Raw genomic sequence first — 17,176 nt, 5'->3', positions numbered from 1 at the left:
CCCGGGTTGATGAATCATCGGAGCATGTCTTTGGCATTTATCACATTTTTGCACGAACTCCTTCGTGTCTTTTTCCATATCGATTACCTTTCGAACTAATAATTCGACGCCATAGTGGTTCCCGCTAGTGCCTTCGTGGACTTCCCTCAAAACGTACTCGGTATCGCCCGGTCCCAGGCATATTGCTAACGGACCATAGGACATTCTCCTGAGCAAGGTTCCGTCTTCGGACAAGCATCGGGCTGCCTTTGTGCGCAGGCAGGGCCCTCGATTCCTTTGGATCTGAGGGAAGTTCTCCGATCTTCAAATACTTTATGTGTTTATTTCTCTAATCCCAAGTCAAGCTTGTGGAGTTTATTTCGGCGTGACCTTCTTTTACTACCGACCTTATGAGTTGTACAGCCACCCTCGAGTTGAGTTTGTTGTCTTCAATCGACGACCCTAAGTTTGCAATGACATCGGCTTCACTGTTGTGATCTCAGGCACGTGCTGCAAAGTCTATTCTTTGAAACGATGCAATGATACCTGTAGCTTGTCCAAGTACCTTTGCATTTGGTCTTCCCTGACCTCGAATGTTCCGTTAACTTGGTTTACCACAAGGAGGGAGTCACACTTAGTTTCGATCACCTCCGTCCCAAGCCTTTGGCCAGTTCCAGTGCTGCAACCATAGCCTCATATTCGGCCACCTTGTTAGTCAATCTTACAGTTCTAATAGACTTTCTAACTATGTTTCCTGTGGGTGGCTTCAGTACGATGCCAATTCCGGACCCTTTTACAATCGAGGCACCGTCCGTAAAAAGGTTCCAGATTCCCGACGAAATTCCCGAGTTTATCTACATGTTATAATCTTATTCCCATCCTTTGTCAATTTTGTCATTTACCAATATAATTATGTGCTATGGGGATGCTGTATTGGAATATATATAGGAGCTTTATCCATCAATTTTGAAGATCCATATTATAGTTTATCTGATGTTAATTTGGGGTTAAAAATCTTGGCTCGAATCCTTCTCCAACTTTCTTTGGCGATTAAAAGGCATTCCTTGTTGCTTATATTGCTTGTTACTGCAGACTTTCCGACCGATAGTGAGCACTAGGCTTGCGGGGTCAGATGTCGCAATCGCGACTACCCCTTCGCATTTGCATAGTCAGCAGAAGTTTAGCTAGGTTCGTATTTGCGATTATGTCCAGCTTCACAATTGCGAAGCCTCTTGTCGCAATTGCGATGATACATAAGGCTGTCAGTGTCACGACCCAAACCTATGGGCTGCAACGGGCACCCGGTACCTTACTCAACCGATTGCCAACATACATATCTTTCATATCATACTCTCATTTGCAAATGGGCCAAACGAGCCGAAATGGGCTAACCAGAATAAACATAAGGGAACACTCGAGGGCCCAACCTGGTATAAAAACTTATACATGTGACATACGCGCCTATAAGGCCAAAATGATCACTCGTACACTGAACATAGGCGGACAAGTCCATACAATCTTTTACGTACATGACATATGTCTACAAGCCTCTATGGGTAGATCAATACCATAAAGGTCAGGACAGAGTCTCGCCATACCAAACAATACACGTCTAAATCATACTAACCAAACAACCAACTCCGAAGCAAATGGAGTGCACCAAAATCTTCCGATGAGCTGATAGCCTACTTGGAGGGATCTCGATCTGTCTATTGGGACCTGCGGGCATGAAACGCAGCGTCCCCAGTCAAAAGGGACACCTGTACGAATAATGTACCGAGTATGTAAGGCACATAAATAATTACATAACAGACATGGAAGAAATATAGAGTAAATGACTCAACCTGTAAGTCTAGATAATTCTATAAATCATGAAATAATTATAGTGTCATGGATATGTGTATGAATGTCATGTCGTGCATAGGTACATGTTTCATAACGTCATCAGGCCTCTGAGGGCATCCCATCATATCATCTCGGCCACTGTGGGCAAAATCATCAACGTATACTAGCTGATCAGGTGGTGGTGAGTATATAACGCCATATATATACACACGCGTATATAACGCCATCTGGTCATGGGTCAATGTACATGTATAAATGAATGCAATGCATGGGAAAGTACGTCAATAAAATCTTTTCGGAGTGTCATAAGACCATTATGCCTTTGAATAATATCATGAAGTAAACTTTTTCAACTTATGTATTTTTTTGAGATCTATGAACAGATGATAGAATAATATGACACATGGAGAATCAAGAAAATAAGCATCTCTAGCATTTCTATGAATAGAGTCATTTATGAAATTTTCGCGTTTGCTCGTTTCGTTTGTGTCGTATAGATCATGCCAAAAGAAAGAAGGGATAGCCTTAACATACCTGAACCGATTCTCTTTTAACGAAAACACGTAACGGAGGACCGAAGTAAGGAAGAATCCGTATGATATTCTTGAGAAAGATTGCACCGTGCTCCCTTAGAATTTGTAATTCACGTTGCAATAGTATTGTAAAGGGTCGCACGAATTCTTTTTGGAGAATTCCATTCTCCAGCAAGCATTTCTATTTTTTTAGTAATGAGGGAACGTTATTTGCTTAATTTAGAAGTCTTATGCCTTACCAATAAAGAGATGTAGAAAAGTTAATTCATTAAAGGCATTATATCTTTATGCCATATCCAAGATTCCTTACGTGTCAACAAGGTGTCATATGTCTTATGACTCATTTTGCATAATTTGCCATCTTGCACATTTAATTAAGAGTCACCTAGTGGCTCTTATATGGTTGCCACCTCATGCTCTTAATCTTTATCCAATATAATTTCTTAATTAATTGGGTAATATCCCATTATCTAATAATTAACCAATCACCCACATAATTAAGATTTACCTCAAATTACTTAAAATACTACTCACTTCTAACATACCTTGTACACCTTACTATCATACTCATGTAGTACCTTTTATGGCACTAGTCCATAAATATCGGGTATTAACGCTCGACCCGTATTTTATCCCAACATGCCAAACTTGACGAAAATTCATTTTCTTTGACTTGCTTCCCCTCTCACCTTCACGAATTTACCCATCACTTGTTTGAAATAGCATAATCCTTATAATCTCCAAATAATTTTTTTCTTGGACTGATGTCAATTACCTTACGACAAATTCAGCGTACAATACTACAGGGTGCAACATCGTCTCAATTTAATACTGCGAAGCGTAACATCATCGTAATGTAATACTGCATGGCGTAACATCATCGTAATATAATACCGCAGGGCATAATATCGACATAATACTGAGGGGCGTAACATCATTCCCCCCATTGGAACATTCGTCCTCGAATGTTGACTGATGCACTTATCATTCTCATAACCCATAGCTCTTGCGAATACTTTAATATTCTCCCTTCCATTTAGGCAACTGTTCTGTGAATAAATCTAAAGGCCAAGGCATTCCCCCCTTTTGGCCTCTTTCTTATACCACGACTTGTGGTCGGAATCCTCCCAATCTCGTAACTGTTTCTACCTTCTATCATGCAGCTTGTACGACTCTAACCTTGTAAGTGCACCTATGCGACTCTTCTTTCCTTTTTCCTCCGATTCTTAGCCATAACTAAAGTTCTTCGCTCTATATTTTGTCGAACTTAAGAATATTTCTATATCTTATTTCATAGACCAGGTTATCCATCTACATGATTTTACTGCATCTAGGTAGGTCATACTGTACCATAACTCTTACTTTGATTTATTGTTACTGAGGTCTGCTACCAAACTCCAGGTTACCCTCTTGCTGCTTATCATATATGTATACATCTAAGTCCTTTAATGTTTCTTCATTACTGTTCATCTTAAGAATGATGGTCTAATATCATCTCATACTTTGTAACTTTATCCATCCGTTGTTGATTTACCTTAATACCGATAACTTGACCTCTTATATAATACTGCCGCTAGGGCTCACGTCTCATCGGGGAACATCTTAGAATGATCCACCTAGGGCGATACCATGCTTCGATAACCCATCCCAGCGTGATTCATCCTATGGGGGTTATTCAAATCCCGTACAACTCATGAAATCCCCCATTTTTTTTCAAGTCATTACTCAATCGAAGGCCTAAACATCATCCTTTATATATCACAATTACACCCTCATTCTATTACCAGGGCACATTCCATCTCTTCTAAATGCTACTAGTCTTAGACTCCTTTGAGTTCTTTCGGGCTACACTGAGCTTTCTATAACTTAGAGAAACCCATTAGCAATCTTGTTTTCATGGCCTTAATCCCGAGGACTTATCCATTCTCGTCACCTTCTCACTTGCCTTTCCTTATCCTTACTCATATCTTCTTAAAACTTTGTCATTCTACCATACTTTAGCTTGTGACCGACACATATCCATTTATACTGCTCGCAACCTTCCTTCAACTTGCTTGCACCATAGATTTCCTTATGTTATTCTGGAACGTTAAGCGAGACATCACATCGTCTCAAACACTTCTTTACTCTTTTAACTAGACCTCCCAATACCTAGAAACCATAGGCTGGAAGATATGCCACTAATGACACCGCTATCCTTCCTGGATACTGAATCCCCGCGCTTCTAGCCTTCTATCCGAAGTATGGACTATTCACAACCTTCTGCATTTGAGTATCTCGTACATTGTTCAACTTTACCTTACTTACATAAAATCTCGCATCATATCTTTTATCTTGTTCATAACCTCCCTTCCACATTGGTATGATTCACACCATAACTTGAAGCTCTATTATAATACTACAATCCGGTGGGAGCTTCATACTGAATTCTTATGAGGATGTTACTTTTCTAACTGGCTTTATCGTAGAGCCGTTATAGACTATGGTTGTTGTACTATATCTCTTGTACCTCTAGTTTTAAGGGAGGTCCTGCAATGTTCTCGATCACGATGTTTCTAATTTTCTGGGTCCAATAATCAGACTCCTGATTACTTAGTTGATGTAACTCTTTAGTTTCCTCTTCCCTCTCATCAACCTTTATATTGTCTTAAGCTATCTTTAGATCTGCGGCTCATGGTCTTACTTTGGCCTTTAATGGACGCTATGGAATATCCAGGATACAATCTTCTAATAATTCAATCTTTTGTCTATGACCTGGCCTCAATTCTTTCTTTTACTCATATTGGAGTCTTCTACGGCTGTATGATTGTAAACATATATGTTGCATGTATAAAACTCCGAACTCTTAAGTGCGTTCATAACGTAACTAACTCTAGATTATTAATCGAAGGATTCTTTCCGTTCCTTCTCAGCTTTCTTCCAATGTAAGCAATTACTTTTCCTAGTCTTCATGCCCCCCTTGTTGCGTGCATACTTAGCTTACCCTAGTGCCAACACATATTGAATTCCATACAGCTCATGTGATCTTGAATATAACTTCTGATTTTACCTCCCGTTCATTAGCCACGGTAGGTGCCACTTTCTTATGGAGTGCATACAATGTTGTTGTGAGACTGTTGTTATAAGACCATTTCCTCCTTAGGTTATTGGGCTTAGGTTGAGGCCTTCTTCCTTACTTCCTCAGCTAGTCTTTCGTTGTAGTACTTAGGGAGACCTTCTGGCTCTTGTAAAGTTTCAAGCTTGTTATATTGTTTACCCGACAAAATTTTTGATGTTCCTACTCACCTATAATTATCCTTAGTTACTTACCTCTATATTCATGTGCTCGTACGATTGCTTCTTAATAGAAGTTTTGACTGTCTTCCCAGTGGGATTCCTTTATATTTCCATAACACTCATACAGTATCTTTAACTACCCCAACTCCTATCTGAATATTTCTCAAGGTCACGATGTCATACATGCGAGACTGAATACCCCATTTTGGGGTTCACTCTATTTATCTTGCACGATCTATTGATTTGTCTGTATCCTCTTGTCTAGCCATAACTAGGCTCTTCCTGAATCACCTACTAACTAATCGTTGGCCCATTCTCATATAAATATTTTGTGTCATCTCTCTTGGGTTATTTATTTGTCTTAACTTACCTCTCGCATTAGATCCTTATGTATCAAGTGTTCATTCACACTTATTTATCAATAACATCCTGGGGGAAACCCTTACTGCCTTTTCCCGGCGTTGTGCTTGCATAATGTTTCGGAATCGCATCATATCCGTAGGATTTGGATAAGTGCAATCTCATCCCTTTCTCATTTTTATCGTATTCTTCCTTTACCATTTCGTAGTTACTAGAACCACTTAATTCTGACTTAATTCCACATCACTCCATATTCCCCCCTTTAGGGGAGTACTAAGATTTAGCACTACGACGATCTACCTGTAGATGTTTGACCTCTTCAGCCTTGGCATCGTCTCATATCATCGATGACCCTTACTCGCCTTGCGGTAATCCTTCTGTACCCAAGATAATAACTTTCCTTACACGTGGGGGTGACACTTAGTATAACTGGCACATATAGTCCCTTAAGCTTAACTTTGCTCACATTGCTTGCTTTAGGGAAGCATTTTCCTGAATGACCTTTCTCTGAGTTCCTCATAAATATTCTTTTGTTGTCCATTCTATTATTGCCGGAACGCAATCTGAAACTCTCGTGATGCCGAGTATTATCCAATCACTTAGTCCCTAATTCATGTTTAGTTTATCTTGTTCACCAGCCCATACTGATTTCTATATTCTGGGGTCTAACTTTTCCTTCCGGTAGTTGCGTTGGAGTCACGAACTTATTTCTCGAAGTGAAGATATGACTTCATGGCCTATACTCTTTTGTTGTCTCAAGGCCTGTCACCTCTCGTCTTTTCCTTCTCTTGACTATAGACTCTATAATACTACCATCTTTTTTTATCTACCATTGTCGTCCATGCATCACATCTTACTCATAATGCTTCATTAACTCTCTTCTTATTTCCCGCTAACATTTATGCCTATCACTTTATTCTGAAAACTCGAACAAGACATTCTTTTGCTTTTAGCTCCCCTTGCTCCATCTACTGGCTCATCGAGTTGCCTAACATTCTTTCTATACTAGGGATGGGTGCCACACTAAGGTAATTTTTATCCCTTCAAGGCTTCCAGTGCCTATATTTGTAGTACTCATATCTAGCTGTACTACTTTAGAGTGCATCATCTGGGTGTCTCACAAGGAGATCTATTATCATATTTGCAATATCCTTCGGAAATGTCAACTAATACAAACAATCCATCCACCATTTTGGGTTACTCTAACCTCAGCCAGATTCTGATATCCTGTCCTTCTCTTAAACCATATATATTAGCTCCTACAGGGCATAACTGAGATCGGTGTGGCCAATTGTACATACTTCTGTTACTGTTGAAGGTAACTCAAAAGTCTTATATTCCTCTTCCTGAGTTCTAAATACTGTTAGCCTTCATTAACTGGGTACCTCGTACCCATCTTCATCTTGCTTCTTTTACTTACTGCAACTTGTGTCTAACTTCCGATTCCGTTATTCTTTTTTTTACCGTAAGAGTGGATAAGTATTCTTTCCTAAAAGCTCCTTATCAAGAACCATACACATTTTAGTACACGCATAATATACTGAAGACCTCACATTTACTCATCATAAGCAAGATGCAAAATCGGGTTCCTCTAACTCAACACTTCCACAGCTATATCTCTTATCGATCGTCTTTCTGAATGTAGGCATCGTCTTATTACGAACAAAATAGAGGTTTGGAATTTGAATTCTTATAAGTGAGCTCTACCACACGATCTAGAGTAAGAAAAAAGAGTGAAAGTCCTAAATTCCCTGTAGCCTCCTGCTTATAAGTGTGGTGCACGACACACCCATAAAAAAGACTCTACTAGACACGGCTTGTAGACTCCCTAGGACAGAACTGCTCTGATACCACTTTTGTCACGACCTAAATCTATGGGCCGCAACGGGCACCCGGTACCTTACTCAACCGAGTACCAACATACATATCTTTCTTATCATACTCTCATTGACAAATGGGCAAAACGGGCCTACATGGGCTAACCAGAATAAACATAAGGGAATACTCAATATAGGAGGGCCCAACCTAATATAAAAACTTATACATGTGACATACGGGCCTATAAGGCCAAAATGATCACTCGTACACCGAATATAGGCGGATAAGGCCCTACAATCTTTTACGTACATGACATATGTCTACAAGCCTCTAAGAGTAGATCAATACCAGAGTGCCGCCATACCAAACAATACACGTCTAAATCATACTAACCAAACAAGCAACTCTGAAGCAAATGGAGTGCACCAACATCTTCCGCTGAGCTGATAGCCTACTTGGAAGGCTCTCGACCTGTCTATCGGGACCTGCGGGCATGAAACACAGCGTCCCCGGGCAAAAGGGACGTCAATACGAATAATGTACCAAGAATGTAAGGCACATAAATAAGTACATAACAGACATGGAAGAAATATAGAGTAAATGACTTAACTTGTAAGTCTGGATAATTCTGTAAATCATGAAATAATTATAGTGTCATGCATATGTGTATGAATGTCATGTCGTGCATAGGTACATGTTTCATAACATCATCAGGCCTCTAAGGGCATCCCATCATATCATCTCGGCCACTATGGGCAAAATCATCAACGTATACCAGCTGATCAGGTGGTGGTGCGTATATAACGCCGTAACCTTTTCCCATATATATATATATATATATATGTATATATGACGCCATCTGGTCATGGGTCAATGTAAATTTATAAATGAATGTAATGCATGGGAAAGTACGTCAATAAAATCTTTTTGGAGTGTCATAAGACCATTATGCATTTGAATAATATCATGAAGTAAAGTTTTTCAACTTACGTATATTTCTGAGACACATGAACAGATGATAGAATAATATGACACATGGAGAATCAAGAACATAAGCATCTTTAGCATTACTATGAATAGAGTCATTTATGGAACCGTTTGCTCGTTTCGTTTGTGTCATATAGATCATGCCAAAAGAAAGAAGGGATATCCTTAGCATACCTGAACCGATTCTCTTTTTACGAAAACACGTAACGGAGGACCGAAGTGGGGAAGAATCCGTATGATATTCTTGAGAAAGATTGCACCGTGCTCCATTAGAATTTGTAACTCAGGACCGAAGTGGGGAAGAATCCGTATGATATTCTTGAGAAAGATTGCACCGTTCTCCATTAGAATTTGTAACACGTTGCAATAGTACTGTAAAGGGTCACATGAATTCTTTTTGGAGAATTCCATTCTCCAGCAAGCATTTCTATTCTTTTAGTGATGAGGGAACGTTATTTGCTTAATTTAGAAGTCTTATACCTTACCAATAAAGAGATCAAGAAAAGTTAATTCATCAAAGGCATTATATCTTTATGCCATATCCAAGATTCCTTATGTGTCAACAAGGTGTCATATGTCTTATGACTCATTTTGTATATTTTGCCATCTTGCACATTTAATTAAGAGTCGCCTAGTGGCTCTTATGTGGCTGCCACCTCACGCCCTTAATCTCTATCCGATATAATCTCTTAATTAATTGAGTAATATCCCATTATCTAATAATTAACCAATCACCCACATAATTAAGATTTACCTCAAATTACATAAAATACTACTCACTTTAACATACCTTGTACACCTTACTATCATGGTCATGTAGTACTTTGTATGACACTAGTCCATAAATATCGGGTATTAACGCTCGGCCCGTATTTTATCCCAACATGCCAAACTTGGACGAAAATTCATTTTCTTTGGCTTGCTTCCCCTCTCACCTTCAAGAATTTACCCATTACTTGTTTGAAATAGCATAATCCTTATGATCTCCAAATAATCTTTTCCTTGGACTGATGTCAATTACTTTACGACAAATTCAACGTACAATACTACGGGGTGCAACATCATCGTAATTTAATACTGCGAAACGTAACATCATCGTAATGTAATACTGCAAGGCGTAACATCATCGTAATATAATACTGCAGGGCATAATATCGACAAAATACTGCGGGGCGTAACAGTCAGGGTTCGTAAATGCGAGCCCTGGTCCGCAATTGCGATGCGAACCCTCTGTCCCAAAAGTGAAAATTGCAGGCACAAAGGGCTGGGAGATGGGATTTTCAATATTCTCTCATTTTTAGTATCCTAGACTCGCCAAGAGGCGATTTGGAGGGGGGATTTTCATCTACTAACTTTGGGCGAGTGATTCTAATCTAATCATATTCCATCAATACCTTTTAAATTTGAACACCAGAATCATGTGAATTAAAGTGAAAATTTGTGAGGCCTTGTCAAGTTTTTGAAAAATAGGAACGAGTTTTGAGAGTCAATTTGGACTCGGATTTTCAAACTAATTACATATATGAACTCATGAGGTCGTGGGTAGTCGGAATCTACCATTGGACCCGGGTTGACTTTTTGAAAATAGTGTAAAGATCATAGCTTTATCTATTGTAATTGATTTCGCTTGCATTTTTTGATGATACTAAGTCGATTTTGGTTAGATTTGAGCCGCGTGGAGGTAAATTTTTGGGGAAAAGATATTTCCGAGAGTTGAATTAGCCTAGTTGAGGTAAGTATCTTGCCTCACTTTGTGTGGGGGAACTACCCCTTAGGACTGGTATTGATCGATTCATTTATGCTATGTAAAATCCCTGCACACAAGGTGACGAGTGGGTACACGGGTTGTACGTGGCATTTGACCGGTTTAGGCTATTTTGACCCGTTCCATGCTTTAATTGAAATGTCATATCATGTTCTAAATTCTCATAGTCAATCTATTCTTACTTGTGTTAGCCTAACCTTACATGCCTTTAATGACTTGCTTAACACTTGTTCTACATCCTACTTGATAAATTTACTCTTGCTTTAGTTGAACTTGTTGCCCCTTTTATTGTTACATGTTATCTCTTCATTGTTTGTTTATCGTGAAAATGGTAATAACAATTAAATTTGTTGATGGGACTCTAAAAATACGTGATCTATTTTTACGCTAGTTGTTAAGTAGATGATGCTATGTGTATGAAGTTTAGAGACGAAACGGGAGCTAATGATAAGGCGATAATCAAATCGAGAGGCTGACAATCGGGGCCTCGAGCTTGTCGATACGGAGGCCTCGAGGTCGGTTCTGTGGCCCGATAATGAGCTATCGGGGGCGATCGGGATGTAACTAACAGTTATATCAAAATTAATAAAGGCTCTCTATGGCCAATGATAAGCAATAAATGATGAACAAGTATGAAGATAATAAATGAAAGCAATAATAACAAGAAAATATGTTAGAGAGCAGATAGAATGTTCTTTTTTGTATATTCGTGTGGAGTAGATGGAGCAATAGAACCTTGCAAAAATGACAAAGATCCCCTTTATATAGGAGGGGAATCCCAACAAAGTACAAGAGGCATTAATTACAAAGATAGGCAGATGGGACAACTAGATGACACCCTGGTTCGGATTCAGAGTAGACCAACAGACTCTATTAGCCCTAGGCGTTTGCCTCGGGAACTTCTCATTTCTACCATCACCGTGATCACTGATACCATAAGGTCAAGTGTAGACGATCCTCGAGGGAGGATTCTCGACCATGGCCTCGAGCCTTTGAGGTGATCTTCCGAAGCGCTTTAATGATGAGAAATTGGACCCTCTGATTTTGCCTTATACAGATAGTCCCCGCGTTTCCTGGAGCGAAGTGATAGGAAACAATTTTGAATTCCTATTCCGAGGATATCATGGACGTGACGTTAGCCTATTAGGGCATTAAATGCAACATCCAAAAGTCTGCACAAGGGTCGCCGTCAAACACGACTATCGAGGAGTCCTCGAACCGCTATTAGTTCGTCCCTTCTGCTGCCCATGCGGTTCCTATAAATATATCAACTGTTTGATAATCCTTACTTTCCCAACATCTTCGAATTCACGAATCCATACCCATCTCCTTTTGCATTCTTTCTTCTTACTTTCTTAGAGAGAATTTCATCAGTGCAATGGCCAAAACTTCTATGACAGTTCTTCGGGGGGACGAAGTCGCCTCTTCATCTTGGACGTCTAAGGGGAGAAAAAAAGTGATACCCACCCTGGGGCAATGTACTCCCCCCGATCTTGACATGTCGAAAGACTTTACCACCGATAAAACCTCTTTTGCTCCGGGCCGATGCGAGCACGCGTCCCGGTATATCAGTGTCGTAACCAATATAAAGAAGGTGAAGGGAGATTGTCGATGGAGGGAGACAGCGGAGGTGGAGATTCCCGGCCACGATGAGAACATAATGGATTACAAAGCTGGTTTCCTCCATGTGTATACTTACCCCTTTACTTTGGGTCCGGCCGATCCTTCTGAATCTCCTCCCCCAGAGATAGATCCGATTATCCTCGACTTTTGCGACAAATACCAGGTGACGCTCGGTCAAATCTATCCCTCTTTTTGGAGGATAGTCTTGATGCTCCGCATTTCACCGATAAGGTTGGGGGCGAGGCCTTTACGCTCAACCATTTGATTAGCATGTATAGCCCCCGGTTATATCGAGGCTTGATTAGGCTTCGTCACTGATCCAAAAAATCATTTTTCTCGAGCACCGACGAGGACAAAGATCGAGGATGGATGAGTAGGTTCGTCCGGGTTAAAACCTCGGACATCATTCCGACTGGGAGGATGCCTTTCCTGGAGAGGTGGAATACACGGCGTAAGCATTTTTTCCTTCGGATATGTTTGTGATCTTCTTTCCTTTCTTCCGAAATAATGACCTCTTTTTGGTTTTTGCAGCTATCGCTTGGTATCCTGAAGCGGTCTTGGACCTACCGAGATGGATCGAGCGGTTGGATACCAAGTTCCCGTATCTTGCCCGATCTTGGACCAACCTGGCTAAGGATCGGTGGGTGGCCAAGAACCATGGTAAAGTTTTCTTTGCCACCTATGTCTTGGTCTTGTGTTTCTCCCTGTACTTTTTGTGCTGATATGTTCTGGTAATTACCCTTGTGCAGGCCTTGGTGAGAATATGCTGATGAGGCCGCCCCCTGGTGGCGAGACGGAGACCTCGGAGCCCACCAAGGGTAAGAAAAGGAAGGGCGAGGGGGCTGCCGATCCCCTTACGACAAAGAAATCTAAGTCACGTAGGCCTTGAACCGTAATTAGGATCTCAGCTTTAGCTTCCGAGGCGAGCCTTAGCACTGGGGACGAAGATAGCGATGAAAGCGAATGCCGCTTGGAACGGAAAGCTAGGTCGGGCGGGGGAGTCCCACAGGTGCCTCGACCGGAAGTCGCAGAATCGGGGACGGCCGACCCAGATCGGTCCCGTGCGGCAATGATCCTCCAGGAGGGCACTGAGGTGATTCCGGATCCCGTGGTCGGATGTAGTGCAGTTCCCGCTGGGGTGACCGTTGCTTCCCATCCCGAAGGGTCTGGACTTGGCGCTTTCCCGGGACTGGAGTTGCCTCTCGAGGACATCGATGCTCTGGGCGATTATAGTTCGGGCTTTCGGTTCTCGTCAGGGGATCTGAGGGACGCTTAGAACCTGAACGCCGCCAAAGCGGAGAATCCTCTCAAGGGGGGAGGCACGCTTGGCAACATTCTTGATGATGTTAGCGACAACGTTGGTCTCGATGCCCCTGGCACCGTCAAGACGGCGGAAATATTCCTTCGGCAGGTGATAGCCGTTTCTCGTATATTTCTTTTAGCCTCGAGCATTACTCTTAGTTCCCCTAACTCTTCTGATATGCCACATTGTAAGGATATGTATGATCACGCCCTCTCCAGTCTTCATGAGGATCTTTCATATAGTGAAAAGGAGCTTGAAAGGCTTGCCTCAGGACTACGAGAGTCGGAGGCCCATTCTGCCCGAGAGGAGAAAGAGTTAGGCGAGTTTCGGGCTACTTTGGAGGGAGCGCTCCGGTAGAAGGCTGGTCTTGCTGAGTAGGTACTTTGTCTTGCACAGACCCGACCTTTACTCCTATAGTTCAACACCAAATGGCTTACCTTTCTTTTTGTAGGTCGAGCAAAATGTCTCGCAGATTAGGCGATTGAGAGATCCTCGAGCTGAGGAAACAAAACAAGGTAGTGACCTCGGAGTTGGCATCGACCCATGATCTTCTTAAAGATGCTCGAAAGGAGATTGTTGCGCTGGTTGCGACCAAGTCCAAGATCGAAGGAAATGTTGCTACTTATCTGAAGGACGCAGCCACGGCGAATCAAATAGCCCGTGACGTATCGATAAACGCCGAGCAGAAACTGGCTCGGGCCATTGAACATGCTAGGGCGGAGGCGAGGAGAGAAACCTTGGAGGAGATCGAGGTCGGAGGCGTCGACCTATCAATCGAAATTGAGGAGGCCCGGGAGTTGGAGAGAAAGTTGGCGCTCTTGATCGCCCCAGATGAGGATGTTGGAGATGGTACAGAAGATAGTGGCGACGAAGAGTAGGCCTTGTGTTGCTTTGCTCTCTCTTCCTCTTTTTTTTTTTTTTTGCTTATGTACATACTCCCGGGGATGAGTTTTGTAAAGACGCCCCTTGTATATATATATTTTTGGCAATACAAAAGGGTTTTTTCCTGTTCCAAACTTCTCCAATCTTTATATTTGTCACTCTTGTGGAGTTATCCTTTGAATTTTACTATTGGCTCTTTGGAGACCGTACTTGGAGCGGTCGAGACCCTCGAGGTCTCAATACCTCTCGAATCTCGTGGGATAGAAGCGCTCGCGCTATCCGATAAAGGGACCCCGGGGTGGTCTAGCAGTTCATTTCCCAGGAAAAGGGTGGCGTTAACATGGCCAGAATTAATTGGCCCTCTGGGTAGGCGAGCAACCGCTGCTTTGCCCCTATATATTCGTCTACTTGCTTCTCAAGTGGAGATTTTGCTACTCTGAGTAACTATTTCTTCTGTATGACTTGGTGTTTTGTGGTAGTTCTTTCGTCATTTTGACCCAAAATCTTTGTCCAAATCTATACCTCCCTCTGCTTATTTTATCGTAGCCATGACTGTTACGTCGACATCCTGTAACACCCCGAAAATTTGTCTTAGGTATGAATTAGTTAAAGGAGTAGTAAGGATATATTTTGAGCATGTGAAGTCCCATCGAGATGATTATGGGTGAAAATAGTTGTTTAAAAATCAAGATAGAAAGTGAGGTGCATAAGATTTGACAAAATCGACTAAGTTTGCAGAAGGTCTGTATTCCATCAGTGTATATTGAAAATGTGTAAGGAATTTTGGAAAACTCAAAGCATGAAAATTATAGGCCTTTGAAATAGCTTTCCAACGATATATTATGGAGCCCGAACGGATATCTGTGCAAGAAGTTATGCGCATTTTACAGAACACTATGCCATATGCGCGCCCACTAGCGCGAGACTAGCGCGCCCGCGCTAATGGGGTTTCGTTCTGGCCATTTAGCGTGGCCAGTAGCGCGGGTTGGGCCTCCAGATGCGTGGGGGCGCTAGTGGGGGGTTATTTTAAGGCTCTACTTCGTCCCCCATAGCCCCAATACATAAAAACTTGCTCTAGAAAAGGGAACTCTCAAAAACCTAACTCCTTAAGGGTCCTTCCACCACCCAAGGTAAGTTCTAATGGTGATTCTACGTTAATTTCAATTTTCCAACATCTTATTAACATGGGTAAATCCTTCAAATCATTAGATATTTGATTGGGGCACCATTGTTGAGAGAAGGAAGCCTAGAACTCGAATTCAAAGGGTTTGAACTTCAAAAAGGTAATGTCTTCACCCTCTAATTGATTCTAGTATTGGTTTAATGATTATAGACTCTATTTCATGAGATATGAGTTGATGGGTTTGATAGAAAAGTATGAACGGTGATAGGTTTGGGTTTGATTGGTTATTATTGGTTATGGGTGTTGATTACCTTATGGGTGAGAAAGAATTATGTTGAATATAACCATTTGAGACTTTAGAATTTATCTAGGAGCAAAAGAATGGGTTATTGGGTATAGAGACACCATTAATAAGGGCTATGAAGCTTTATGCCACTGAGTGTTTGATAAAATGCCTAAGTGACCAAAACATGACTATTGTTGCTAATTTGGAATCCCTTTGACTGTATTGATATAGATTGAAGTTGAAAGGGTTGGCAAAGGTTGTATTATGCTCAGGAGTAGGAAGTTAAGGTATGTGAGGCTAACTCTCTATGTTTGGGAATTTTAATGATTCTCCCTACACTACATTCTTTTACGACGTTACCAATTGTCTCAGAAATATAGTTAAGCCTACTTCCTGGAATAGTTGTAGAACTTCTATTCTCTAGCTTCATAACTCATTCACCAATTTCATTTTGAACGTTGTGAACTCAGTGCGTATTCAATATAGACTTGGGTTTGATGCCCCCGAGTCTTAGTATAGATTACTCAGTATGCCATAAACAGTTGAAGTTTTAGTGTTCATAATCAGTTCAAGAATACATGTCTCAGTCTAGTCCCATTCAATATTCCAGTATTATGTAACTCAGTTTGATCCAGTATTCCAGTATCATGTAACTCAGTGTGATTCAGTATTTCACTATCATGTATTGTAGTTTGATTCTCAGTTCCTGAATGTTGAACACCTTTATATTGGGCCTGAGGCTGTAGTTTATATGCTTTATGCATACTTGGGCCTGAGGCCGTAGTTTATGCTTTATGCATGTTTGGGCCTGAGGCCGTAGCTTATGCTTTATGCATTTTTGGGCCTGAGGCCGTAGTTATGTATACGTATACTTGGGCCTGAGGCCGTAGCATGTGCACATATATATTGGGCTCGAGGCCGTAGCTTATTCAGATTAACAGGTTGTTCATCATTCAGAAGAGGGAGTATTCATATCCTTACTTCCTTTGTTCAGTTCAGTTATCAGTTATAATTTCAGTTATCAGTTATTAGTTATCAGTTATCAGTTCAGTTATCAGTTATCTTTTCAATCAGTTCAGTTATCAGTTATCAGTTATCTTTTCAGTTATCAGTTCAGTTACCAGTTCTCACTTCAGTTTCAGTTTCAAAATAGTTATCATTTCAGTTATCAGCTTAGTTTCAGTTTTAGCATTTATAATTCTTTCTTTCAGTTGCTTTACATACCAGTACAATTCAAATGTACTAACGTCCCTTTTGCCCGGGGCCTGCATCTCACAATGCAGGTAATGATTTACAGGTCGACGATGCAGAGCGCTAGGATTCTCGTACCAGCTATTTGGTGATCCCCAGTTCTTTTGGGGGCATTATCATTACTTTACAGCCTTTCAGTATTTAC

Source organism: Nicotiana attenuata, unplaced genomic scaffold (assembly GCF_001879085.1).
Source record: "Nicotiana attenuata strain UT unplaced genomic scaffold, NIATTr2, whole genome shotgun sequence".
In the NCBI taxonomy this organism is placed as follows: domain Eukaryota; kingdom Viridiplantae; phylum Streptophyta; class Magnoliopsida; order Solanales; family Solanaceae; genus Nicotiana; species Nicotiana attenuata.
Note: the sequence above shows the minus strand (reverse complement) of the source record.